This window comes from Planococcus citri, chromosome 3, assembly GCF_950023065.1.
Source record: "Planococcus citri chromosome 3, ihPlaCitr1.1, whole genome shotgun sequence".
NCBI lineage: Eukaryota > Metazoa > Arthropoda > Insecta > Hemiptera > Pseudococcidae > Planococcus > Planococcus citri.
The window spans coordinates 61,824,496-61,851,679 of NC_088679.1; the positions used below are offsets into that span (position 1 = coordinate 61,824,496).

The 27,184-nt window shown below is 34.6% G+C and overlaps 1 protein-coding gene across 3 annotated transcripts in view; it reads right to left on the reverse strand.

Annotated features, from left to right (window-relative positions):
* Positions 1–27,184, reverse strand: part of LOC135841788 (uncharacterized) — a 282,222-nt gene that overhangs the window by 78,124 nt on the left and 176,914 nt on the right. The window contains exon 5 of one of the 3 annotated variants that reach the window (XM_065358976.1): positions 20,629–20,743. The exons of the other annotated variants lie outside the window; for them this stretch is intronic. The gene's annotated coding sequence lies outside the window, so the exon portion shown is untranslated. The remainder of the gene's footprint in view (positions 1–20,628; positions 20,744–27,184) is intronic. 3 annotated transcript variants of the gene reach the window in all.

Here is a 27,184-nt window from a genome sequence, read left to right on the forward strand (position 1 = left end):
TTTGTTTCTCGCAGCTCGTGATGACCCTCGATCGTACTCGTAAAATTGAGCTGATTTATCGTCGTCGTTACCGCTTGAAGCTTCTCGACCATTTTCGTTTTCGTCTTCAGCTCTCGTCTAGAATTGTAATATCGTAAAAAATCGTGGAATTAACCACGCTCTGGCTACCATGTTGGGAATATGTCGTCAAAATGTCGGCAATACCGACTCAATAATTAATAACGAAAAATTAACTTATTTTTAAATACACCTCAAAACGTTTAGATACGTTATCGAAACGTTCAATTTCAAAAAGCTTTCGAACTTGAAACAACTGTATTCGTCCAGTGGTCCAAATCTAGCGTAGTCATCTGGAGCATGGATTAGAAAAATTTATGTTAATTGGATACAGATTCGAAGAATTTGGAAAAATTTAATACAGTACGAGAAGAAAGAATAGAGAAAAGAAATAGAATAGAAAAAATTACGCATGAATGCTAATTAAAACATCATGGTACAACAAGAACAAAAATGTTTTAAAAATAAGAAAAATTAACAAGACGATGCACTTTATTAAAATAAATACAAAACGTATCGCGACGAAATTTTAAATTTAAATGAAAATTTAAAAAAAAAATACTTAAGCTTTTCATTTTCGTAATATTTTTTGCAAAATTTTGATTGTTTTGAGCATGTTGCGCCGATTTTTGAGCTCCACAAAAAATGTACCTATGGTAACTAAATTTCTGAATGAATTTCGCAGAGGTGACTCTCCCCGTTTTTTACTACGAATTTTCGAAATTTTCAACCCCTCCCCCCTGTCACGAATATCGGATTTCTTCTCCCGTATTGACATTATAATGTGAGTGAGTGGTCCTAGAGATTGTGCCATACTGGATTTTCGCTCAGGGGGTAGTTCACCCCTTCACACAGACGATAGTGTGTCGGACGTACTCCAAACTGGGACACCTTAACAGAGGTCTCCTTGTTGGTCTCCTTTTTGACTCGCATTCGAGCATGCCCAGTTCTTATCCCCCTAAAATCCCTAAACATGAAATTTTTTTTTGAAAAAAAATTCAACATCGCATTTAACTACCTAGTCTATATTTTATGAAAGTTTTCGAAATTTTTGGATTCCTCCTCCCCCCTACACTCCATAGAACTAGAATTTTTAATTTTGAGCATGTATGGGCATATTCCTCGGGTTACAGTTGTGGGTTGACTCAAAAAGTTTTTGGGATGGTATTACATCAAAATTAACATTTTGGGTGAGTTTCGGTCAAAATTTAAAAAAAGTGCCGATTCCATTATCTTATCCTGAAACGAGGGGCATCTTTAATCCGTAAGAAATATTCGAACGGGAGAAAGCTCGGAAGAACACGAGTGATACCTATTGTCCCGAACTGTACACGTAGACCACGTGACACTCCCTCCGTGGTTGGGTGGATTTCTTGAAAGATTGTGAACCATAAGGTTTTCACGTAGTTCAGATCGTTGCACATTCGTTCGCTATTGTGATTGATACGTTGGACTTTGTCGCTGTATTTATTGTCCAATTGGGCAATATCAGCTGCGAGAGTCTCCTTCGCGTTTACCAGGTTCATGTCACTGATTACTTGTTGATTTTTAATGGCAGCGATGTCTGCTGTGTTGTTTGACAAAATAGTACATTGCTCATTCACCATCTGGTTCATGTCGCCGTGCCATTCGTCAATATTTTTCATGAATTTGGAATTATTCTGAAGTTGAATCTGCGAATCTTCTTACGCACGTTCAGCTACTAACTTCACTTCATCAATGCGAGCGTTTGTTGATGATTCGAGATGGTTCTTGATACGCATATTTGTTGATCGTTGGTTCGAATCAATAATTTTATTGAAAAAAAAAATGTTTTCAGTTCAGGTGGTCTCTTGACATCTCAAGTACTCTAATGCAACCGCTTTTATGCCATTTAGAAGAGTTCAAAGTTCATTTCATTCAAATGAGAGAATCCTCAAATATTTGTTCAATCATCTAAACTTTGAGCTCAAGTAAAGGGGGAATGAGTTGAACATTTACCAAAAAATTTTGAAATTTTTCCTACACTGTATTGGATAAGATTCGTTAAAATTCGAAAAAAAGTAAAAATGGCCCACCTCAGTGAATAATCTTTGGTTTGAAAAAAAATGTAATGGGATGGTGTCAAAACCTATCAGAAAAATTTTGGATCGCCGACTCGAATCTACATTTCTGTACGGGGGCCCAAAATTTCGAGATTTTAGATTACGTAGATGCCTTCTTTCAATTTTTTTCACTACGGCGTAGTCAAGTTACTGCCGGGAGTAATGCAACGAAATAAAAATTACGTTAATCCGAAGACTGAATATTTGATGAAATTTTTCCACGTCGCTGATGGAATTCGTTGGAAATAGTAAAACCATAGAAGAACGTAGCGCAAACTAGCAGCGGCTATTAGAATTCTTCCAAATGTATAAAACGGACGAGAAAAAATGAAAGAAAATTCGAATAAATTTCGAATGGGCAATTTTACAAAGTTGAAACTAAGCGATAAAAGTTTTCATAAATTTCAAGCCATGTATAAAATGGCCGAAACTACGTGTAGCAGTATAACGCAAGGGTTAGCTACGTAGAATATGGATCGTAATTTTTACGCGAAGGACCTAATAAACCCGCTGCATTTTTCCTTGGTCAAGCAATTTCATAGTGAGAAACTCTTTTATTCGAGCGTAATACCCACGTTGTTCTTCGCTATATCGTATTACATATGGCGAAAAATAACTTGTATTTTTTCCCCCTTATTTCGAATCATGAACGAATTTTCACCAAATGCTAAAAAATTTGTTCGCGAGGGGTTTTCATAATAATTGATGTTTTCATCGTGATACGAGAATTATTCTCGAGATGGGATTATTTTGGTTTTTACCAAGGGAAAAAAATTATATTTATGGTCAAATAAAGTTTATAATCTCGAAGCGTAAAGTAACGTATGTTGTTTGAAGACTGCGGTAATAAATCAAACACGATAGCTCGATTCGGCAGATAAATACTTTCTGTTTGTGTGTGTCGTTTCTCGTATACTCGCAGTGTAGGTAGATTAGGGAAAAAACATGCCCGACTCGAGCTACGTATTGTTGGAGAACAGACTTTTGAAAACTTCCTTCGAATTATAGGTATCATCCTGTACTAAATCATCCCTCGAATGGATTTTTTCAAAGGAGGATTTAGCCTATTGAAAAATGGATTACGATATTCGTTTCTTTGGGAAGTACTCGTCGCTTGATGTTCGATGTGAAATTTTGGTTTTTATGTTATTGAGATTCTTCACCCTTCACTTGTTGCTGCAAATGAAGGATTTTTGAAAAAAAAAATTCTTGTAATTTCGACTACTCGAATTTTTTTATTCATTTCGAGAGATCTCATTTCTGCGAATTAGTGTACGTTTAATTAGTACCAACTGTAAAAAAAAAAATCCCGTACACATTATGTCGCAATGATTCGTAAAAATACAAGCTTTTCAAAGCAACACAGCTCACATACGACGACTACCACGACGACATTCGCACATTCAGCAAACCTTCCACTTTCATAATTCCACCCACGTAGCCACATGGCAGGTTTTATCGTCACTAATTTATCAAACAATACGCGAAAAAAATACAATCGTTGCTTGCGTTTTCGTAGGCACTAAAAAAAACGAAAACAACAATAACGAAAAAAGAGCTCAAATTAGCAACCTCGAGCGTATTTTCAAGCTGTCGCACATTAAATATCGTGTACGCGACGGCGACATTGTGCAGACGAATTCGTACGCTATTAACTTTTAATTCGTAATACGAAAACAATAACTGCTGGAAAATACGCGTATACCTGGTGGAAACGCAGTCGTCTAAATTTACCTCATTTTCGTACGTGAAAATTCTCGTCACATTTCCATTTCGTTCCTCTTTCTTCGTCCTGTCTACTGCTGGTACCTTTACCTCGGGTTTAGAATGATTCACGGGATGGTTAACCCCCCGCTCCATGCTGAAATTAACCAACCTACGCTAAGTAACGACGATAATTTCTTATTTCTATTCTAATTGCGAATTAAAACGCGAAATTTGAATTTTACAGATAATATCTTATTCGAAAGCGAGAGTACGAACGCATATTAATCGCAGAATAATCGTTCTGCGTAACCGATACCTCGAGACGTATGTGAGATTCGTGAAGGATAAACACCCCATGACCCCATCCCCCCTCTCCCTCTCTGAAATTCTGGAACGTTTTTTTTCGACCATCCGACTGAACGAACGGGATGGGATGGTGATTTGTAACAAAAATTTCTGCCGCCCATAAGGTAAAGTCCAGTTGCAGATCCTGTACCCAGTTATGGATCTTCGTTTTGTGGCGTTTCAAATTGTGAAAAATGAAAATACGAAACGACATATTTTTCTGTGACATCCGTACAACACAAAAACTACAAATTCAACATAAAAAAGTTTTTTGGGCGTGGAAAAAATAATAATTGATTATTGTGTGAAAAATTTTGGGTAAAAATTTTGATGTGTAATTTCAAAAATTCAAAAAAAAGTATAAAATGTGCTATTTTTTTCTGAAAAATTAATTCAATGAGAAGTGAGCAGTGCCTTTCTTTGAAAATTTTAATGATTTATGAGTGGAGAATGTGAGTGAACCATTTGATAGGCATTTGTTCCAACATGATCAAATTCATGAATAATTTGCCAAATTAATGTCAATGCATTGCATATCAAACCCAGGCTATAACTTATCGTTTGATGATGTGCAATGATAATCATTCGCATTTGATTGAAATTTCGTGAATTTATTTTTGATCCGCAACTGGGCCCTTAAATTTTCGATCCGCGAGTGGTACTCATTTTTTTCATTGAATTTTTAGCTACTCTCTCAAATAATTTCAAATAAAATACAATAGGTAAGAATATAAAAATCAGTAAAGCTATACGTAAGTTTGGTTTAGACAAATATAACCTTGAGTTAGAAATTTTTTTAAAAAATTACCATTAAACTGCTTCCTTCATTTATAAAGGCCCGTTCATGGATCGGAAATTTTTGATCCGCAATTGGTACTTTTTGGGTCTTGGATTTTTTCCCTGTAACTTTTTATGCATGAAACATTGAAATTTTTCCCAGTGATAGGTTGTTATAAGCTACCTTCAATCGATGCATGAGTATAATTTTACGATTTGGTGAAAAAACCGCAGGTTATGGTTATTTCAGAGGGTTGCAAAAACAGCCCCCCAGACTCCAGTTTCAAATGAAAATTTTGTTTTCCAATATTTTGTGGAAGAAGGTTCCTTTTACAAGCGTAGATGACAAAATTTGAAAAATGTTGAAATTTACGCCCTACAGAATTTTTTGAAAAAGGTGATCCAAAACTGGTACTTTACCTTACTGATTTTTCGATTTTTGACGAATTTTTCAAACTTCAGTGTCGACTGTTTCCAGCAATTTGTTTTTTTTTGAAAAATTTGAATCTATACAGTAAGCCAGATGGATAGAAGAATCTGATTGGGACAGTCAAAAATCAATTTGTGGCTTATTATTGACCTATTTAACGGATTTGAAAAAACTCAAAAATGAAAAATTTCTAATTGTAGGAAAATGTTTGAAATTTGCACGAATTGACTGTGTCCCTCTGAAACCAATCTCCCAAATCAAAATTTCTACATTTCGAGTTATTCTGGAGTCTCCAGTGTGATTTTCGATTTCTCTAAAAGGCTTGAAAACGAATTTGGACAGCTAAAAATCGAGTTGTGGCTTATTCTCGAATTTGGCCCAATTTCCTGGCGGACACCTCCAGTGCGTTTTTTTGACCAGCGTATTTTAATGAGAATTGATGGTCACAAAATACCCTCGTGAGGTCTGCCTGGAAATCGTCTCAAATAAGAATAGATAAACACTCTAAACAGATTGATAGCAAGCCACAACTCGATTTTCAGCACCCCAAATTAATTTTTACGCCTTCTGGAAAAATTTTGAATTTCTTGAGAAACGTAGAATCGCGCTGGAGGCTCCAGAAATACTCGAAATGGCTAAATTCGGATTCATAGAGGTTGATTTTAGAAAAGATGCGATCATTTCATACAAATTTCATGCATTTTCCTGCAAACAGAAAATCTGTTTTTTTTTCTTCATTTTTTCCAGTCCTGGAGGAGAACGAAATCGTGTCAAGGATCCTGCATGACCGAAAATTATGAAATTCGGGTTGGAGGAGTTGAGTTGAGTTTCGAGACTAATTTTCATCTTTTTTCTGAGTGAAATGCCTAATATAGATGCAAATTTTTTTTTAGAAGAACGTGAATCACCGAATTTGATAAATTTTGAATTTTGAATCGAGTTGTGAGCTTCGTTACAATGCATATCTTATTTTTTTGCCATTTCGGAAATTCTGGGAAACTGTTTCATAAGTTGTCATCAAGTAGATAGGTAATACAGATTTCCGAAAACTGAAAATTTTATGAAATTAACAAGGTATTTACATCCGTAAAGCAGCAGCCACCTACTCGCAGTGATTTCACCGTTGAATACAATACCTATTACAAATAAATCCGGCGAAGTTTTCACCCACCAGATAAGCACACGAGATAATGGAGATTTCTGTAAAAAAAAAAAACAGCCTCGAAAACATTTTGTTTTTTTCTATCTCGGGATAAAATTTGTATTCATTCGCGACCGAATTTCGCTCGCGATTTGAAGGTTATTTAGAAAAAAAATTTTCCTCTCGCAAAATAGTAAAAAAAAATTTCATCCGCATATTTTTAATTTTATACATTCCACTCGATTTGCGAAAGTTTTGGGCACGAGTTTAAAAAAGAATTAGGTTTTTTCCTGTATACATTTCGCCTTTGCTGGTAAATACGCATCGTGGTTGTTTTGGCGGCCGAAGCCAAAAAAATACTAGTTAAATATTTCATATTTGAAGTGTAAATTTTAATACCGTAATGAGTATTTGTGGAAATAATGGAACTAGCGCGTAGGTTTCCAAAACGTCGACGTGACAGTGGTTGTTAAAATATGTGGAAGGCGTTTTTCATCGTTTTATTTGATACTCGAAGGTTTATATAGTACAGTATTAGAAAAAGGAGGAAAAAAAAACAAGGTGGCGCAATTTTTAAAGCCATCACGATGCTGTTTCGAGTGTTGGCGCGCGCGAGACTGGAATGGAATTAACGATTCGGATGGAACGGGATAAGGTTCGAGGGGAAGTTGAGACGAAAGTATCACTTTTTAAAGAAGATTTTAATGCCTTTTATTACGCTATTTTTGCTTTAATAAAGTGAATTTTTATATTTTACTACTCGCCTAGCATTATTTCTGGCGTTGGTGGCATTAATTTAGCAAGGCGAAGCTTCGCAGTCTACGCCACTCATACCCGTGTTGGCCAATTTCGTGGAATTCTCAAGTTTTTCAACCTTTTAAGCGTAAAAACTTTTATACCCCTTCTACCTACCTCCCGTCGTTCCAATATTATGGTCGGTAATAACTCGCTCACGCGGTATGTCTTGAAAAAAAGAAGAAAAGAAAACGTTTGTACGAATTGTTTTCTCTCTTTCGGTTTTTTGCCTTTTTTTTCTCTCTTTCTTTCGTTCCAGAGACGAGTGTTTTTGAAAAATTAGCTTTTTTTTAGGCGTAAGTTTTCATTATTTTATAAAAGATTTGACGAATGGTGATTTCTAAAAGTATCAACGGCTGATCGTAAATTACACGGAGAGAATTGCGAATGTCGAACGCAAGCTTGACAGATTTACCTTGGTTTATGCTAAGTTTTCCCCATTTGACCCTTCACCTTTGCTAAACTCTTGGTGCTCGGGGTGTTGCTTGCAACGACGTGTATTAAAGTTGCCATCCTTTTCTCGAGTTCTCTCCCCCTCGGCCTCGGTTCTTCTTAGACGGCGAAATTTCGACCATCTTTGTACACGAGTAAGGCAATGTGGAGCGATAATGTTTAAAATTCCGTACATTTTTCATGTAAGGACGTATCCGTTGGTGTTGCGAACCTCTTTGTCTATAAGTTGAAAGTTTTCAAGGCATGTGCTCTATTTGTTGCTGTATAAGTGTATATGTATCTACCACGTAGAGAAAAATCGATAGATGTACGTTTGTAAGCGTATCCTAAATCATGTTTTATTAAAATAGCCGCATCGATGAGGTTAATTCAGAACCTGTAATTTATGGCGCGGTATTATGATAAATACGGAATTAATAATGAATATTATGTTAACAAACAATTACCTATTGGAATCGATTACACTGGAAATAATTTAATTTAGCCCGGTTTCTAATTTATGTGAAGTAACTTGTATGTATCACTTGAACGAATGTATATACTTGCTGTAGTCAGCAGTAGGTATGATTGAAATATTTATGTATAGGAATTAAAATTTCGGAAAAATTCATACTAAAAATGAAAATATCACTACTACAGAGACGATCTGGGGATAAAAGTTGATGGATTTTCAAAGGGCAGAAATTTTTGATGAAAATGTAGTCCTACTCATTTCTTTCTAACCCTTCCCCAATCTATTTTGTATGGTCAATACCTTTCTTACTGCTGTACAGGGTGCTCAGAAATATCGAGTACCCCAAAGAAAGTTTTTCATTAAAAATATAGGTTGGCAACGTGAAATAGATGCATATGATTGGTGGAATATTATCGCTCCAGTCCAACAACCAATCATGTGCTATCATTATTATCATTCACTGTGACCAACCAAAGTATTTTAGTAGAAAACTTTTTTAGGGGTACTCGATATTTCTGGGCACCCTGTATGTTGTACCTACTGACTGGTTATGTAGGTATTTCTCCATTTCCAACTTTTAGTACCTAAGTAATCTGTTAATTCTTGCACATTTTTGTACTTGTATCTGTACCCATGTTAATATGTATGTAGTTATCTCATGAGTTGAAAGTATTCCCCAAGAGGAGAGAATTTTATACAGTTTGTCACAATTGCATGTCTAGCTACGAAAAAGTGAGAATTAACAAAACAGCATAAAAATTATTCTATGTGACACCGGTAACGGCGGTAACACGAAATAGGTAGCGAAAATTCATTCCAAAACACCAAAAAGCACCACATTTTGACGTGGAAACTTTTATATTGAAAATTATTATTCGATACCTCACAAAGTGTCTAGGTACTACTGGTAATGTTTGGCCAAAATCTCTACCTAAAACGTGTGGATGAAAATTTGTTTCATCATGCACAAAATCTTGAACAAAAATTTAAAAAATAAATATTTGGTTGTTTATGACATAAACAGATACTTAATATAATGATGATTTAATTTATTTTTATTTTTAATTCATGACACAGCTGTATACAATTGTCCGTGACTAAATACAGGTTCCTTTAAATATACACCAACATTTTTAAAAGTTTGACATTGGCTTTTATTAATTGTCATGGCAAATACGGGAATTACTGGAAATTGATGTCTTTTAAATGTAAATGGTAATGTGTTATCACTTGGAATAAGATCTATTCTCGGAATCAAAACAGTTGTATTTGCATTCTGACCAGTTATTGCAACATATGCTGGTGTGATTTAGTCACAATTAATCTTGTTCCATTACACAATCCCTTTTTGATATTTAAATTTCAAAGCAACATACATAAATTCAATGGGATAATTATTTTTTACATTTTCATCATCGTCTTGATCGCCAATGGGTACCATAGATGTCATTGCCAAGGGACCAGGTTTGAAACCGAACACTTCGAGAATTTCATCGATGTGTACAATAATAATTACAATTTTACCATTTGAGAGTTTAAAGTACACACATGGGTCGCGTTCGCTTCGAATGAAACCCAGTGAAAGCAAGAACTGATTTAACAACTCGTTCCAACATTTAGGGGCAGTTGGGAAACCATACAATGCACGATTTACTTTTCCAACGAATAGTAATTTATTCATGCACATTTTTAAGCCATTGAGGCTTCATCCCATATGATTAGTTTGATGGGTTTCAAAAAATCTGCTTGTTTAGTATTCATTTTAATACCAGATACATGTAGCTGTTTCATTGAAATTTATTGGAAGTTTGAAAGTGCTGTGTACAGTATGGCCATTGGGAAGTAAAGTTGCTGCTATTCCAGTCCATGCAGCTGCCTCAAATCCATAATTTTTTCAGAATAAAGCAAAACATTTGTTTAAAATGTTTTACCAGTACCACCAGGCCCATCAATGAGGAATCTATTGTTGTCACCTCATCAGTAACTAATGTTATTCTTGTGGAATTGGTACGATTTGACCAATTGGACACTAGGCAGGGTACCCTATAAGGCTATTCACGTAAAGTGGGTTGCCTATCAGTTTGCCTGGACATTGTCAATTTGATGGACATTCTTATCAGCGAGTATTTTGTTGCACGGTTTCTTGTCACATAACAGTTCATACCGGTGACCTTTGTGCTTTTCTTGCATATGATCACTCAATTCTTTGCCCTGGGTAAACGACGATTCACCACAATAATCGCATTCGTAATTCTTCCTACAAAAAATTTGAAAAGGTTAGTTGATTTACTACGACCTGACGTCATAGCAAAAAGGACATATGTGAAAAAGTTGTATTTTGAAAAAAAGCTATTTGAGAGTTTGTGTGCTTGTGAAGAGTGTAGTACATTCACAAGCACAGAAACTCTCAAATAGCTTTTTTTCAAAATACAACTTTTTCACATATGTCCTTTTTGCTATGACGTCTTCTTCATATTTTGAGTGATTTTCACATGGTGTTATCAATATTTATAGCTTTTATTCAATTTTTTCTTCAATTTTAAACACTGTTGAACCCTGTAATGGGAAAAGTTCCTCTCTTCAATGAGGCTTAAAGAAGCTAATGAAATGACTTTGATCCTCGACAAAGAGCGGATCTGTTTCTATCACAGGGTTTAACTGTGTTTAAAATTGAAGAAAAAGCTAAATAAAAGGTATAAATTTCAAAAACAATTTGTGAAAATTGCTCAAAATATGAAATTTAGGAATGTCCATCAAATTGATGACGATCAGGCAAACCAATTGGCAACCCGCTTTATGCGAAAAGTCTTATTGAAGCACAACAAGACACTCATTCTTGCACATAATAAGTAAATTTCTGTTGAATCCTAATTCAGTTTTTTCATACATTTTATATTCTTAATCATCCTTTGACGATTCATGTATACATTTACATATCTGACGTTTGTATTCTCACCTGTACCATACAACGCATTTCCCAACAAAGTGTCAGCTGCTTTCAAAGCTCCACATTCTCTATGGTTCAAACCTTGTAAGCCAATATTCCACAAATTGGTGCCCAATGATTTATTAGAATTTGGATCTTGATGTTTGTAAATTAGGTCTGAGAAAATATCTTTATTATAGCTACTCTCAGGCTTTGTCTGATATTTGGTTACATAGTGAGTTATTGTGGTTGAAGATTCTCCAATGAATTGTAAGTCCATATTTCCTGAGTGCAGAACTTACTGGTGCATTTCGGAAACTATTTATTTGGAGCATCAGGGTTATTAGGTTGTCCAATTGGTTGTAGAATCGATTGCCCCGAGGTACATTTTCTTCACTGTATTGGATATGGAATGTTATTGCAGCCGGCATCGGTGAGCTTGGGGTTCGTCAGAGCACAGGCTGCTTGATACGGAGCAGGACTCTGTGGTGTTGAAGTACAACAACGTTACAGACGTTTTAAATTTTTGAAATACCAACGCTGACAATAATATTAAGATTTTTTAGCATTGAAAGGTATAGGAGAATAAGGCACTGTTTTGGGCCCAGAGGTGTATTTTGACTAAACTCGCCCCAAAGGTGACCCATGATGAAAAAATACACACCAGCACATTTTTTTCATGAGGGGTACGGGCCAAAATGTGTTTTTCAAAGTTTGATGTCCAGTTTTTTGCCAAATGTAGATGAAAATTTCACATTTTTTTAATATCAATTCTTAAGGATGAGGCGAAGCCCCTGAAATTTTTTCAAAATTTTTTGACTATTTTTCATTGAAAGCCATTTTGTAAAGAAGTTTCGAAAATGGCTCTCTCCCGCTTCCTTTAAAATTTTCTGGGCAGCCTTGAAATTTTGTTCAATTGACATCAATAAATCATGTTTTGAATTCCACCTGGTTTGCACTTCTTGCTTAAGCGCCTTTGGCAACTTTTCGTTGAGGTCTGTTCTCTTGAAATTTTCCGTCAATTTCTTGCATTGGTCGATTATTTGTTCTATACAAGTCGCTATTTTTTTTTTTATTATTAAATGCGTTATTTAGTCTAAATTATACCATGAAAGTTTCAACAAGTTTGAGTCGGTGCAATGTTGTCAAAAAAAAATGAAAACTGACCATGCGTCATATTTGTCATTCAACCTACCATAATAATATGCCGCCTTTAAAGCTTCTATGTCGCTGTACTTCATAGTCAGCTTCTGAATTGCGATCGGATACTGAGATTCTACAGTTGTAACAGGGTGTCTACCAGGTCGCTATAGCGTTAAAAGTCGCGAAAAGTCGCGATTTTGAAAATAGGGCGCTAAAGTCGCGAAAAGGTCGCGATTTTCGCCAAAAATACCAAAAAGTCGCTATAAATTGTCCAAACTTCAAATTTTAAAAACTTTTCTTATTTTTAGTTAATGGCGATTTGGAAATTTTTTTTTTTGGGGGGGGGAGGTACTTTTAACTGAAAAAAAGTCGCTAAAAGTCGCGAAAAAAAGTCGCTAAAAGTCGCTATTTTTGAAAATTAAATTTTGGTAGACACCCTGTAGTAACTTTCCCTAACAACAGAGCGGCGTCAGTCACCCGTGAGATACGTTTTTAAGTATGTAAACTTCTAGATATCAGTAAGAGGTGCTGTTGCTTCGTGCACTGATCCACAATTTGGTGAAAATGGTCAAAAAATTTCAGGGACTTTCCCTCACCATTAAGAATTGATGTAAAAAACTTGGCAAAAACTGGAAATTGAACTTTGAAAAACACATTTTGGCTCCTCACCCCTGAAAAAATGCGCTGGGGGTCAAAAAATTTTGTCAGTGTATTTCCTCTTGTGTCACCTTTGGGGTGAGTTAGCATAATTATAACATCTATATCACAAATTTAAGTTTGAGTTGGATGTAATGCTCAGGTCTTCAATCGTCCCATCAATGTATTAACCTTAGCTGTGTGCTATCTTCATGTATCACCACAGCTCCATTGGCATATCTTTCTTGGTAAGCACATATAAGTTCTTCTAGCTGTGACTGATTTTTGGCAGCCTTGGGTCTTCCACCATATCTCATGATGGTCTTCTCTCCTTGAACCTGGGTCAATGTTTGGATACATACCTACAATAGGTTTTTGAATTTAGTTGGTCTTGCTGCTCCAAGGTCTGTATTATAATCTTAATATGGGTCATCATTAACAGCATTTACCCCTGCCGAAAAATTCAAGAAGTCCTTCAGTAATAACTGCCTAACTACAGTCATGCCTGCTCCATATTGTTTGTATAGTTCGGCATGTACATATTTCAGCATCTGGCTATTTGCTCCTGGTCTTACGTTATATCAATGTTTAGATCATTAGACATCCCATTGATGATTTTGTTCACGAATGGTTGCGTACATGTGCCTAGCTTACACAGCGTGATGGTGTATGTGACAACCATCAACAGTTCCTGCTCCCGCATTATTCCTTGAGCTCTATCAGCATACAACATTAGAATTTAGAGACATATGGTTTTGAGTTGCTTGATGATATCGATTGAAGATATTTCCGGTGCCGTATGCTTGTTAGATCTCCTTTAGGGTTGCAACCCTAATGACTCGCATATTACAGATACTTATTGTTAGAAGTCACCGCACAGTGCTGATGTGCTTAAAAACCGAGTTCAGCTACTTTTCTCAAAGCGGCACGTGAGTCGTTGAACCCGACGTCCCGCAGCATCCATCGAATATTTTATTTTTTTTACTCCGGATCTTACTTCGTCCAGCGTATACTGCCCGTTCTGCTTGTACGGAATCTTGGGCAGTATTCCCAGCTGTTGGGCTTCCCGTTCTCGTCGTTCGCGTTCCTCGACTTCTCGTCTTTCGCGTTCCTCGGCTTCTCGTCTACAAGTAAAAGATCTCTGAAATTTTTCAAATACTTCAGTTTCTGAAATAATTTTCATTCGAAAGCCCAACTTCTGAGTGATTTGGCCAATTGGGCAGGGTACCCCATTACAATAAATTGATCAAGATTGACAGAAAATATCACCATCTAAGTTACTTACTTCACTAAAAGAATCAGCAACTGCACGGAAAAAAAAAATAATAAAAATTACTATTTTAGTACAGTAACCGGATCCCATTCAAAAATAATAGTGATTTTTAAAATTTACTAATCTCATAGTAAAAATCACAATATTTTTGAATGGGATCCGGTTACTGTTTGAAATAGTAAAAATTATCTATACTTTTTTTTTCCGTGTGTGATTGTCCAGAAGGGCATCTTTGTTACATTTAATAGCACGCCAGTCTGCCTGAAGCCGAGTAAGGGCGACTGATCTAGGACTGTCCCATGGCGCTGTAACATTCTGAGGGAGAAGAGAGAATTCTCCGCACAAAAATAAGTGCGTGAATTTTTTGCCATGATTACATACTCTCTAAATTTGAAACAGAGAAATTTCACTGCTAAGCATTTTGCCTTTTTAAAAGCAGTAGTTTTTGACTTCAAAACAGTAAAAAATCTATTGAATTATTCAGTCAATAATGATTTTTTTTTACTGACCAATTCAATAGATTTTTCACTGTTTTGCAGTAAAAGACTACTGCTTTTAAAAAGACAAAAATGTCTTGACTGCTAAGCAGTGAAATTTCACTGTTATTTTTTTTTTTGAGGATCAAAACTGATCGAAAAATGAAAAAATCTTCATTGTAGTCCCTAATTCGATTACATTACTAAAATTTAGCAATACCTTTCTGATGATGGCGCCCTTTTGATGTCGATTTCTTCCAAAAATTTTAAATGTGATATCTTTTTGGAGAAAGGGCGTCCCAATCAGCTTTTAAAAAGAGGGTAGGGATGAGCGAATTTTGAACGTTTTCAAGGACATCTATGATATGATGACCTCAAAAAACCTAGTGTGTTAAAATTTTCTTCCGGTTCGGCTCTTCTTTGATTTGAATCTCCTGTACTAATAACTCAAGTAATTTATTAATGAAAGATATTATTAAATCAATGAGTTCTACTGCTGAATTAGTGGTTTAGCCGAGTATTTGTGAATACGTATAACATGTTGTAGATTTCATCAATTTTTTTTTGTTAACCGAGCCTTTTTTTACTCCCAAATTTATATCAGGTTGACTTCTCACACTTTTATTTTGGACTTTTGCAACTGTTTTTAAAGGTTGATCGTCCTTTTTAAGGTTGCAACTCGTGACAGTTTATTATAATTTCAACAAGGAGAGGTTTAATTACGTGAAGCGTATCCCGTAAAATGTGTGTACTTCCACACGCAATAATAATTTAAGGTTACACGTGAAACAAGTAAAAGGTACTTATAGCGACCATTAAGAAGGTGCCCTTAAGCGCTCTCGTCTGTGCGAATACCTCTTCTTCGCACCGGTAATAGACGCAGCGCAGTTTTTGAACAATAAAAACTCTCGCAACATGAGTGTCACCGCATCTCGTGCGATTAACTCGTTCAAAATGAGGGTTTCTCTTTTGCTGCGAAGAAAATGCTTTCCCTCGACTCGTTTATCGTACCTACCTACCTACCTACCCACCCACCTACCTACGTATCACGCGGCGAAATTTTTCATCGACGAGAAAATTCGTTCGTTATTCATTCACCTTGACGAAGGCAACAAATTGATTGGCGACTTTTAATCACATCAGATACAGATGTTGGCGCAAAACTTGAAGTATTACACAAAACGAGCTAGCTTGTTAAACACAGAAACTCACTGCTGAGAAGTGAAAACAACAGAGCAGCTTGTTCGTTAGAAATTTTCCATCCGAATACGTTATAGAGCCAGTAGACGAAGAGAAACCGCTCACTCGATCGTCGAACAAACCAACTTCGCCAAGTTTTTATTTTTCTTGCAAGTTGCTAAAACGCGAGACATTTTATCGCGAATAGCGATAGGATTTCTACTCTGAGATCGGGATTGGTGAAAAATTAAACGTGTTCGGATACCCTTATTTTTTTCGCTTTTCTTTTCGTATCGACTGCCCGCCACTGGTATATAGGCAATGTACATCGTACACGAGTTCAATAACGATATTTTTATCGCTTTTTTTTTCTAGATGGTTTACGTGAGTGGTGAACTTTTTCTTGCTCTTATTTTATGCACACGTTTGTGAAGCAACTACACGATATTGAAAACTTTCCTATACCAGGTCTTGGCAATTTAAACTATCTGTTGTGTCTATGTAGGGTCATTACGTAGAAAATTGTGGAAAATACGCTTTCCGTTCTCGGAAAGCTTTTGTTGTGTTTTATCAGATGGCAAGGATCGGTTTCTGCGCTGGTTCAATAGCCTACCAGATAGTCCAGATATACGAATATCTGTTTTAGGAAGTTGCATTATGTACACGAGGTCGAAATTGTTGGGAAATGAAGTAGAATTGGTGAAAATTTTACCCTTTGAATCAACCCTTGTTATTCTTCACTTGACTTTAGAACTTAGTTGTGTTTAAATTAATTTTTCAAAATTCAAACGAGTCTGGATAGATCAACTGTAAGTTATAAAGTCAATTTTTGTGAAAGAAAAAGATTTGTATTCTTAGAATAATTTTGGTTTTTTTGGGGGGGGGGGAGGGTGGACTATAGGTAGGGTGTGATACGAAATTTAATTTTGAAAATGCAAAAAAGTATCAAAATGAAAAAAAATGAAAATACGAAGCTTTGAATTTCGGTTCTTAGACACTGATGTCCCAAAAAAATACTTTTTAAAAATTGAAATAACCTAAAAAAAAAATTGAAAAAAGTCGCGAAAAAAATGTTTAAAAATGTCGCGAAAGAAAAGTCGCGAACTTGGAATTTTCGAAAGCGGTATAGACTCTTTGCGGAAACATAAGTATGTACATACGTATATGGCAGAGATTTACATAAAAGTTCATTTCTTCGCGAATCTAGACGCGTTCAAAACGGAGTCTACATTTCACCCAAGTGTCAGAAGTTTATAACTGGAAACAACTCCTTCTGTACCGATGTCATGTTCACGACGTAGTTTAGTTTGCATCCCACAAACATAGTGTATATTCCTATAATATTATACTCGTCGAGTATGTGAAAAATTTTTCCTCATATCGTCATCGTATGGAAATTAAAGATGCCATGTGAAATGTTAATAAGAGAGCAATATTTTGGCTTTGAACGCGCCCTACATGACGGCATTTGGCCACCATATTTCTAATAACAATAAACCATCTTCATTCGTATAAATTGTTTCCAGTATACGGAGGAAAAAATTTATAAAAAGAAAGAATTCATTTCTTACGAATAAGTCACTCGTATAATATACGTAATATCTTACGCTTATTATTCATAAATTCATCTCGATTCGATGTGTATATTGCACGCGCGTATGTTATTTGGGGGGGGGGGGGGGGAATTCGTTGCACGATTGTTGCCGACTGTATTGCCGCGAATGTGTAAGTTACCATACTCAACATTTTATCCATTTGGATTATATCCAAATTGTTATAACAGTGTTGTACGTATATGCATCTCTATTACTCTTTTGCGGAAAAAGCTATCTAATTTATAGCCTTTTAGCTCAAACTTAATACACCGAAACCGAAACAAACAGCAGGCGTATGCTGTTTTTAGTGCAACTTTCGAGTACTCGTATATGTATAAACGATGCTGTGGGTATAATTTTTTTCATCCGGTTCGCTTTTGTGTTTCGAAAATGAGTTCGTTTTGTATTGAATAAACGCTGCGAAGGCTATATTATCGACACGAGGTGTTTAGAACATCGAGCAACAAAATCATTCCATTATTTTACTCGTTGAGCAACACAGACGTTAATAAAATTGCCTAACCAGTTTGCCGTAAATACGATGTGCATCTTTTTCAATAAAAGAACCTTCGAATTTGGAGGAATTTGGGAGATGGGGTTTTTTAGTTCGTTGAATTCGTTTTTGGTGCCAGATTCCACCGAGAGCTTCCTTCTTCTACCGGACAGTGGTCAATTTTAGAGGTCAACATCAAAAATGCCTGAAAATAGAATTTTTCGGAATTTCGTACTTTTCAACTATTATTACCTATTTAATATTGACTCGTTTCAATTTCTTGAACTGTTGTGGTTGATGAGAGCCTCGATGAGGAAAATTTTAAATTCCTACCCCTCCCCCACCCCTATCCAAGTCTTGAGTTATGTCCCATTTTCTGAAATTGCAGTAACAATAACTTATGAATGAATTATTCAACTATTTTTTTTTACTCCAACGTATGCATTTTGGATAAAATTTGGAATTATGTGATTTTTTTAAACATTCGCGTATTCCAAATCTGAAAGCTTTGTTTCGTTTTTTTTTTAGTGGTGGTTCCAAACTGCCAACAAATTTTTCGAACGTGTAAAGCCAGATCAAAATAGCGTATAAGAATTCATCTCCAGCCAAAATTTTATCAAATCGACCTAGAAAGCTGAAAATTGGTCTATACCATGATCTCTCACTTGCCCCGACCCCCACTAATCGATCGAAAACTGTTTCGAACCATTCTGAGCAGTTCTGGAACCTCCGCTGGTTTTTTGAAAATTGAAATTTCATCATAATTTCAAGTTGGAAAGCTTCGATTTACTCTGTACCTTAATTTCAACATGCTGAATCGACTGAAGACGATGCCCTAATTCTAACACTTTGTAGCCTACGAACACCAAATTTTTCAAGAACCGAACAAAACTGATGTAGTTAATAAAATGATGAGTAATTCTTTTTTTTTTTTTTGCGTGTAACAATTATTGAAGGGGAAGAAAACTGATATTTCCAAAATATCGCTGGAGGCTCCTAAACGGCTTACTAAACCCACTTCCAATCGACTTCTTTTAGAAAAATCGTCATTTTTTGAAAAAAAATATATGTATAAAAATAGCATTGATGAAAACCAGAGTCATTATAAATTTTTCAAAATAATTTTTTATTTAATAAATTCTCAGTTTGATTTTGAAAAAAAAATATAATCAAGTATAAGTAATTTCTTTTGAATTTGATTTTAATGTAACCATAAAAAAAATACAATTGAACAAGTTTTTTATCAACTTTTTGAAATTAGGGTTCAGAGTAAATTTCATCTTTCCAACATCATTTGGTAAAATTGTGTGGAAGTGTCAAATTTACAAATTCCACTGGACAAAAGACCAAAGCGGCTCAAAACGGTTCATAACCATTTCCAATCGATTCAAAGGTCGAAAAATGGAATGCTCCCCAAACTTCTGCTTTCTAAGTCGTTTTGATAAAATGTTGATTCCCATCTTGTAGATACCCAATTACCCATGCGGGTCATTCTCCTAGAAAATCACTCGCCCTTTCGCAATTTGTTTTCAAAATGGCGTTTTTGAAATCCGCTGGTAGTTCGGCTCGAAAATGCGAGTGATATTAAAAGAAAAAAAAAGTGTATTCAACTCCTCAAAAACTTGCGATCGTGTTTATTCTTCTTCAAGAAAAGTGTAGGGTGAGCTGTGGTCAAAAATTTGAGAAACGTTGTGGATGAATAGAATGAAAATGGATTCGCGTGGAAAATATTGCTTCTGATAAACGAGGTGTCCATTTCATATAGGAATCGAACTATTTTACCACGTATGAGATGTTAGATTTAGTCATTGATCAATCTATAGCACCTTCCTGGGCCCTATTTTTCAATTAAAGCTACCTTGATCTAATAATGTTGTCGTTTTCAAATGAATTGGACTTTGAGAAGACGAGTATGACGTCTGATTTAGTGCTACACTAATCTAGCCTTATCCAGAGACTCTGTCCTCTCTCATATGTAACATAATATTTGGTGTTTACTCTTGAATTGGACCCTGTGATTGTTGAGCAATGTGAGCAAGAATATAAAGACTGTACATATACATTTCAGATTCTTTTCGTGGAAAATATCAAAATTTGCTTCCTCGAGTCGTGATGATTGATGAAACCTCCGATAAAGTTCTTAACCCCTTTGTTAAAAAAAAATGAAAATAAAAAAAATACTTACTTAATGAAAAAATGAATCTGCAGAATCTAAACCAGCTAGGATGATGTTCTGTACAGTTGATACATTGAGGAGGCTTTTCGCATTTAGTTTTAGGCTCTTTTATAATGGTAATTGAAAATTTATTTTTCAATGAAACGCTTATGCCCAGTAATTGAAACTGAAAAGAGCTATTTATAATGGTAATTGAAAAGTTATCAAAATGAAAGCTTATTGGTGCATTGTAATTGGCCATAACCAATCGGAATGCATAAAATTCTTATCACTGATATCTTGAGTGCTTTTTCAACTTTCAGTCCTTTTTTCCAACTTCGCAGTGCTTTTTATACAATGAAAGTTAGTAATGAAGTCTTGTGCTTGTCAACACTAATAATGGGTGTAGCACTACTCATAAAAAAAAAAAAACCAAGTGCTGCTCGCAGATTATTCAATAATTACATTTTTTAATCACGAAGGAAAAAAACGCAGTTATTAAAACTTACGGTCAATTTTTGATTCCAATAATGCAGAAATCAACTTCCAAACATTGGATATGTGGGTTTTATCTTTATGCTTTTGTTCAGTTTTATCATAGAGCTCCGGATACCCCTCTACCAGCTGAAATATTAAAAAATCAGCATTCAAAATTTCAGAGAATAGCATGAATTTTTACCTTTATTCAGCTCTAACATTTAATCTGCCGCTCTGCTCATATTTACAAAATTACGATTACAAAATTATATAAAAACGAAACGATAAATTTTCACAATTGACATTTGTAAAAAGTTGAAATTATATTTTCAATTACCATTATAAATGGTACTATTGAAACCCACAGATTCAACTTTTTCATTTATTTTTTTTTTGTGAATTTTTATCATCATTATAAATGAGCTTTTTAAAGTCGTGTTTTGGTTCTCCACAGTTCCCACAGAGAGGTTTTTTCAATTTGCAGAATTTGGCAGAATGACCAAATTTGAAGCAGTGATAGCATTGTAATGGTTTCGGAATCGAAAGACGAACTGGTATATTCAAGTATAGCTAGTTTCACTTTGTTTGGCAGTTTGGACAAATTGAAATTCAAAAAAAAAAAAAATGATTTCGCCATTTGAATAATTTTTGGAATTTATATAAAAAAGTTTAAAAATTCAGCGTGTTAAAATGTTCAATTAACGTTCACAGAAATGAAATGAAATCACAGTAAAATATAATAGGATTACAAGTTGAGAAAAAAAATTTAATTATCAACTAAACAAAAATACTGTAGTATAAACATAATAAGAAATTAAATAATTGAAATAAAAAAACGTGAAAGCGAAATAAAAATGAGTTAAGAAAAAAAAAATTCAAAATATTCAACATAAAAAAAAATACAGCCAAATGAATAAAAAAAAATAATTTTTAAAAATCAGAAAATTGAAATTTTTTACAAAAAAAAAGATGATTAATTTTTTAAATGAAATTTCAATCCTTTTTGGTAATTTTTTCACGAGTCAGTTTATAGGACGAAATGGAATTTTCAACAATTCTACAGAGAGATGCAATTCATTGAGGCTGTCCAGTTTCGAAAAATCATGATGGATACCTTGTTCGTTCTGGTTTCTATCAACATCTCCAATTCTCCATGCTTCCTCAGCATAAAATAATTTTATGAATTTTCCATAATAATATGGTATAAATCATATTATTTTCATCTTCAATTTAAAGCGCAATCAAGTATTCTGAATACCTGGTGCTTGTTCAGCATTATTTCAAATCGAAGACCAATACTTCGATAATTTTCACGCTTCGCTATTTATTCACACGAATAAATTCAGCCTCCTCTCGCAATTTCCATCATTTTGGAATTTTTTAAAACCTGCAAAAAATCCGCCCATCAGTTCGAAAAAAAAAGCGAACTTCAAAAGGCGTATTAATTTCAACCATTATCCCGTAAATAATAATTTACCGCAGTGAAATACGCAGCTAATTTCGCGTATAAACGCGAAACGTGGAAAAACATTATCGCCGGCAGGCATTTATTACGCTTTATTTCGCTCTCCAACAATGATTCATATCCATCTTCCATCAAGTTTTATCTTTTTTAAAGAAATTTATCGTTGACAATCGCATTTCGTTGAAATATCATTAAAGAGCCTCGCGAGTAATCACTGCTTTCGTGACTTTTGAAAATTATTTCATCGTCGTAATTTCCTCGTCGTCGAGTCGTTGGGTGTTACGCCACAACAGGGTATTTTTCTGCCTTCTAGGTATAGAGGTGGTTTTTGGTCAATGAAATACGAGAAATTGATACATTTAGGGTTATTTTTCCTTATCAACTGCGGTATATATACGTCGTGCATTAGGCACCTCTATTAAGCGTATATTTTTTTTCGGCTCTTTTTTTACGTCGAAATTTAAACCGCTACGTCGAGTGAGCAAAAACGAGCGACGGTTTTGTACAAACGAGCTTAATGGTTTTCTTGAAAGCAGCATAAGTTCTTGTACATAGAAAACAAGAAAACCGCATCATCGTCGTTGTGTTTACTGTGTGCACACATAACGTCATCTTGTATGTAAACAAATACAATACACTGTAGCGATGAGGTGTATTCTTTGACGAAAATAAAAATACAATATCGCATCGTCGTGCACAGTTGCATAAGCTTCAGCTCGACAACGTGGCAATGGCATATTGCAAATGGAAAACATCAACTTTGAGAATTCATCGTTGATAAAGTTTAGCCTGCAAGAATGCGGTTATAAAACATAGAAACGTTGGTCCGTTTCTCTAGCTTCACAACAGAACATCACCGTTGTAAACTTTCTTGTCGGTATGAAATTTATTCAAAGGGTAGTTGGCTAGCCCGAGTACCAGGACGGACCGAACTTTGTACACAATCAATGCTTACTTTTGCACTTTTATCCCCGTTATTCGGTGTTCATGAATAACCAAGATAACCGTCTTTTCATTTGTTCGAATTTCAAACTTGGGTAAAGACGAGTGAAATTCAAATTGAATCAGGATGGCAATTGACATGACCAATTGACCAATGGAGAAATTATCGATGAAATAATTTATAGGCTACGAAATACGATTGTCTTGAATGGTATAGAAGCTTAACTTCTACACCTGTACATCATTTTCCTCGCAAAATCTAAAAATTTGAAACTACATAAACTCGTATGTAGTTAGTTGTTTTTGATGGAATTTTGTATTGGATCGTTATGGAGATATCAGAATAATTCCCTTGTACCCATTTTCTTACATTTCTATACAATTATAGAACTGTACTTGGAGATGTTTCTAATTCTTGACTAATTCTTGAATAGAACCCTTGCCCTCACACATCGTGGAAGTATTTAACTTATGCAGTCCTGCTGTGTGAGAAAATACTTCCCTGATTTGTTTTCAAGAATATTTGAATAAGGACGAAACCTCAATGCATCGTTATTTGTAGTAGAATTGAAACGTGCAACTTTCTCGAATTCTTTGAATCTTAAACCACTGAAGTATCTTTGAAACAACTTTATCAAAATACATCATAATGTGAACTACACATTTCCTCTATTTCTTTATTCTTCGAGATTAATTGCAAGAACCTAATTAAAAAGTGAAATGTACAACGTACTCGGGGTTATTATTTAAACGATTCTAAATGTTTCTGTTTTCCTTTTAATATAAAATGTATCAAAACATCATTAATCAAAAACTACAGACTAAATACCAGGCTTCTATTTTACATATTTTTCTCATTTCTATGGCGCCAATTACATCATCTTGGACGATTTCACATTACAACCAGGCCCGATGTAAATTAAGAATTTGATTTTTTCCACTTTGTGAAAACTTTTCCTCGAAATTTCAATCAATTACAACCCCGCTTCAAACAAACGGAAAGATAGAACAACTCATTTTGCTCGTTCATTTGCACAGCACTGCGAAACACGAAAAGATTAGTTGAAAATGAAGGCGATAGATTGAGAAAAACTTATGAAATTTTTTACATTCGAGTATCGGAAAAGAAATGCAATTAATGGTAGGAAACCCTCTCTAGTATTTGTGAAATTACAATTCACGTGCAGAAATTAACTCTCAGATTCTCAAGGTGTGTTGTCAACGTAAAACACGACTGAATTTTTTCATTAAAATTTCTTCGTGTAATATACAAAAATATTAAACAACTCGAAAGCTGAGAAAATGAATTGTCAAAGGTATCTACGAGCTTTCGTGCCATATTTTTGTACATATTTTTTTTGCTACGAAATAAAGTCGTTATTACATTTCAAATAAGTACATGTCAACGATTTAATGACGTCGCTCGTGTAGTGAATTTTATTTGTTAGTCTGAAAACATACTTATATTTGAAGCACGACTGATGAAAGAATCGAATTCTCCTTTATTTTGGTAAAAACAAAAAGGTGCTTACATTTTCGATTTAATAGGAAAAGCAAAATCTAGTGTACCAATTTTAAAATGATTTCTCGAATTTAACCTTTATCATACAGCCTCACGTTTACCTATAGGTACCCGAATGTATCCATTTTCAAAGCGCTATACCCAACACGATAGCTTTGATACATATAAGTGTAGGTACTCGTACCTACTTCACCTCTCACGAGAGGAAAAAATACCTCTTTTATTGTAATTAATCGCCGTTGAAAATATCTGCGTTACGTTTCAATGGCTAATTATGGTAGCCTAGGGAAAACGCGAATCTAAACTCGTACCTTTATTTACTTTTCAATCAATGAAACGGTTCGCGTGATTACCAAATAATTAATTACCATTACAATAGCCAGACAGCTGATGTCAAACATAAAGTTCAAATGGCTTGTTGAAAACCGCTTTTCATAAAGACTTCCCAAACATTAAAATATTCATTCGATTGTCTGGAATATTTCGTATACTAGAAATAACTACGGATATGTATTTTTAAAAATGATACCGTTATTATTTTTGTCTTGAAATTTTGTATACGAAACGTAGGTACGAGACTTCCATGTTGACGTACAAATTTCTTGTATTTCGGTACGACCCTTTTCCATGCCCCCCTCCCCCCTCCCGAAAAAAGGTATGTTTTCTGCTTCGTTTTACAAAAAATGTAAGAGCAAAAACTACAGACATGTCTTGAAAGATTCAGGGTACCTACATTTTCTTGATCCACAATTTTGAAACATTAAAAAAGAAAAGAAATAAAAGATGAAAAAATGAAAAAAAAATTACTAAAGAATTGTTTAAATTTTTTGAACTTTTTTGATTTTTTGGAGGAGGAAATTCCAATAAAATCATTCAAGACGCCTAAATCTAGAAAGAAAATAGAAAAGATTAGAAATTGAAAAAAAGTGTAAAATTATTAAAGAAGTGGTGTTTTTTCCGAAAAAAAATTCTCGAATTTATTTATAAACTTTTTCGATTTTTTTGAGGAGAAAATTCCAGTAAAATCATTCGAGATGCCTAAATCTAGAAAAAAAAGAGAAAAAACTGAAAATTGAAAAAAGTGTTTCTTCCAAGAACACCTTAATTTTTTCGACATTTTTGCAGGGAAAAAATTGGAACAAAATTTTCATTGAAACGATTGAGCTAATTGACAACTTTTGAAAAATAGGTAACTTGGTTTTGAAGCGAAAATTCTCAAAATAATTCGAAAGTTCCAGAATCTCAATTCAACTTTTTCATTTATCAGCTTCCAAAAGAAACGAAACCTATTTTTGTTTTAAAAATATCGATTAACCTTTGCTTTGAAAACTCTATTCCAATGGTCAACTTTTGCACTATTTCCGAGTAGTTTGCCCAGAAAGTGTGTGGTCTTTACAGGCTACACACGTCAACAATCTACTAATTACCTACTCTAGCTCAGTTTGGCGAACAAACACCTTTTCTTCTTTGGAAACAAAATATAATCCTAAAAAGTGAACGAAACAATGTAATTGCACGTATTTCGGCTATGGTCTTTTATGTTCCACAAGTTTCAGCTCTCAAAAAATACCGCCTCAGCAGTACCTATAATTAGTGAGAAACTCATTCAAAACACACTCTCGAGGCTCGTTTACTCGCCTTGTGTACAGTATTTGTGGTGTATTTGGTCAATTGAGGGCTCTGTCATCGACTGCGTGAGAAAATCCAATGTTTCATTACTTTCTCACTATACTTTCGTCAAAAGTTTTGAAATATTCAATCTGCCAGAACTCCGAGGTAATGTAGTGGAATTGTTGGATACTGCTCAAAAAAATTGACCCTCTAATGCTCTATCCTAGGAAAGTTTAACGGACGTTCAAAAATTTTAATGTCAAGGGTTGGCTCGAAAAATTATGGCCTTGATATATGCATGTATTTGAGAGTAAAAAAGAATTTGAGCGAAGACTCGCTTTCGCCAAAACGATGATGTAGATCTCCAAAATGAAATTTGAAAATGAAGACGCACGTGAAAAGTCAAATTGGAGAAACTTTGTTATGAAATTTCATTCATCGCCCCTTTCCTTTTCTTTTTCAAGCCCTCATTCCCCAACAAAGGCACCGAATCGAATTCTCCTTTTTTTAACAAATTCTGTTGCTCACAATACTAAAAATTTTAACATCACAGAAAAATTGTAGAGAAATCAAGTACATAGGTAAATAGGTTCAATTCATTTGAAAACGACACCATGTTCATAGAACTCAATCCTACGTGTATTTTCCACAAACATTGAACATATTCAATACTAGCAGTAATTGCACCTAACCTTCCGCAACATTCCTTTCAATTTTTGATCACGGCCCACTTCATTTTCAGAGTGTAACGGTCATGAAAGTCATGAAAAAAGAATTTTTTAAAATGCCCATAAAATAAAAAAATAATTGCTTTGAAAAAAAAAATAGAAAAAAAATTTTAAAAAAAGTTGAAAAAATTGAAAATTTGAAAAAAATTGAAAAATTGAAAATTGAAAACAAAACAGGAAAATGAAAAAACTGAAATGCCTAATTTTTTATTATGTAAAAAATTTCACCCTGTTCAATTTCTTCGCAGTTTTAACTTGTTTTTAATTTTTTTCGGTTGGGGGGCGGGTGTTTTCATGCGGTATAAAATATGTAGAAAATA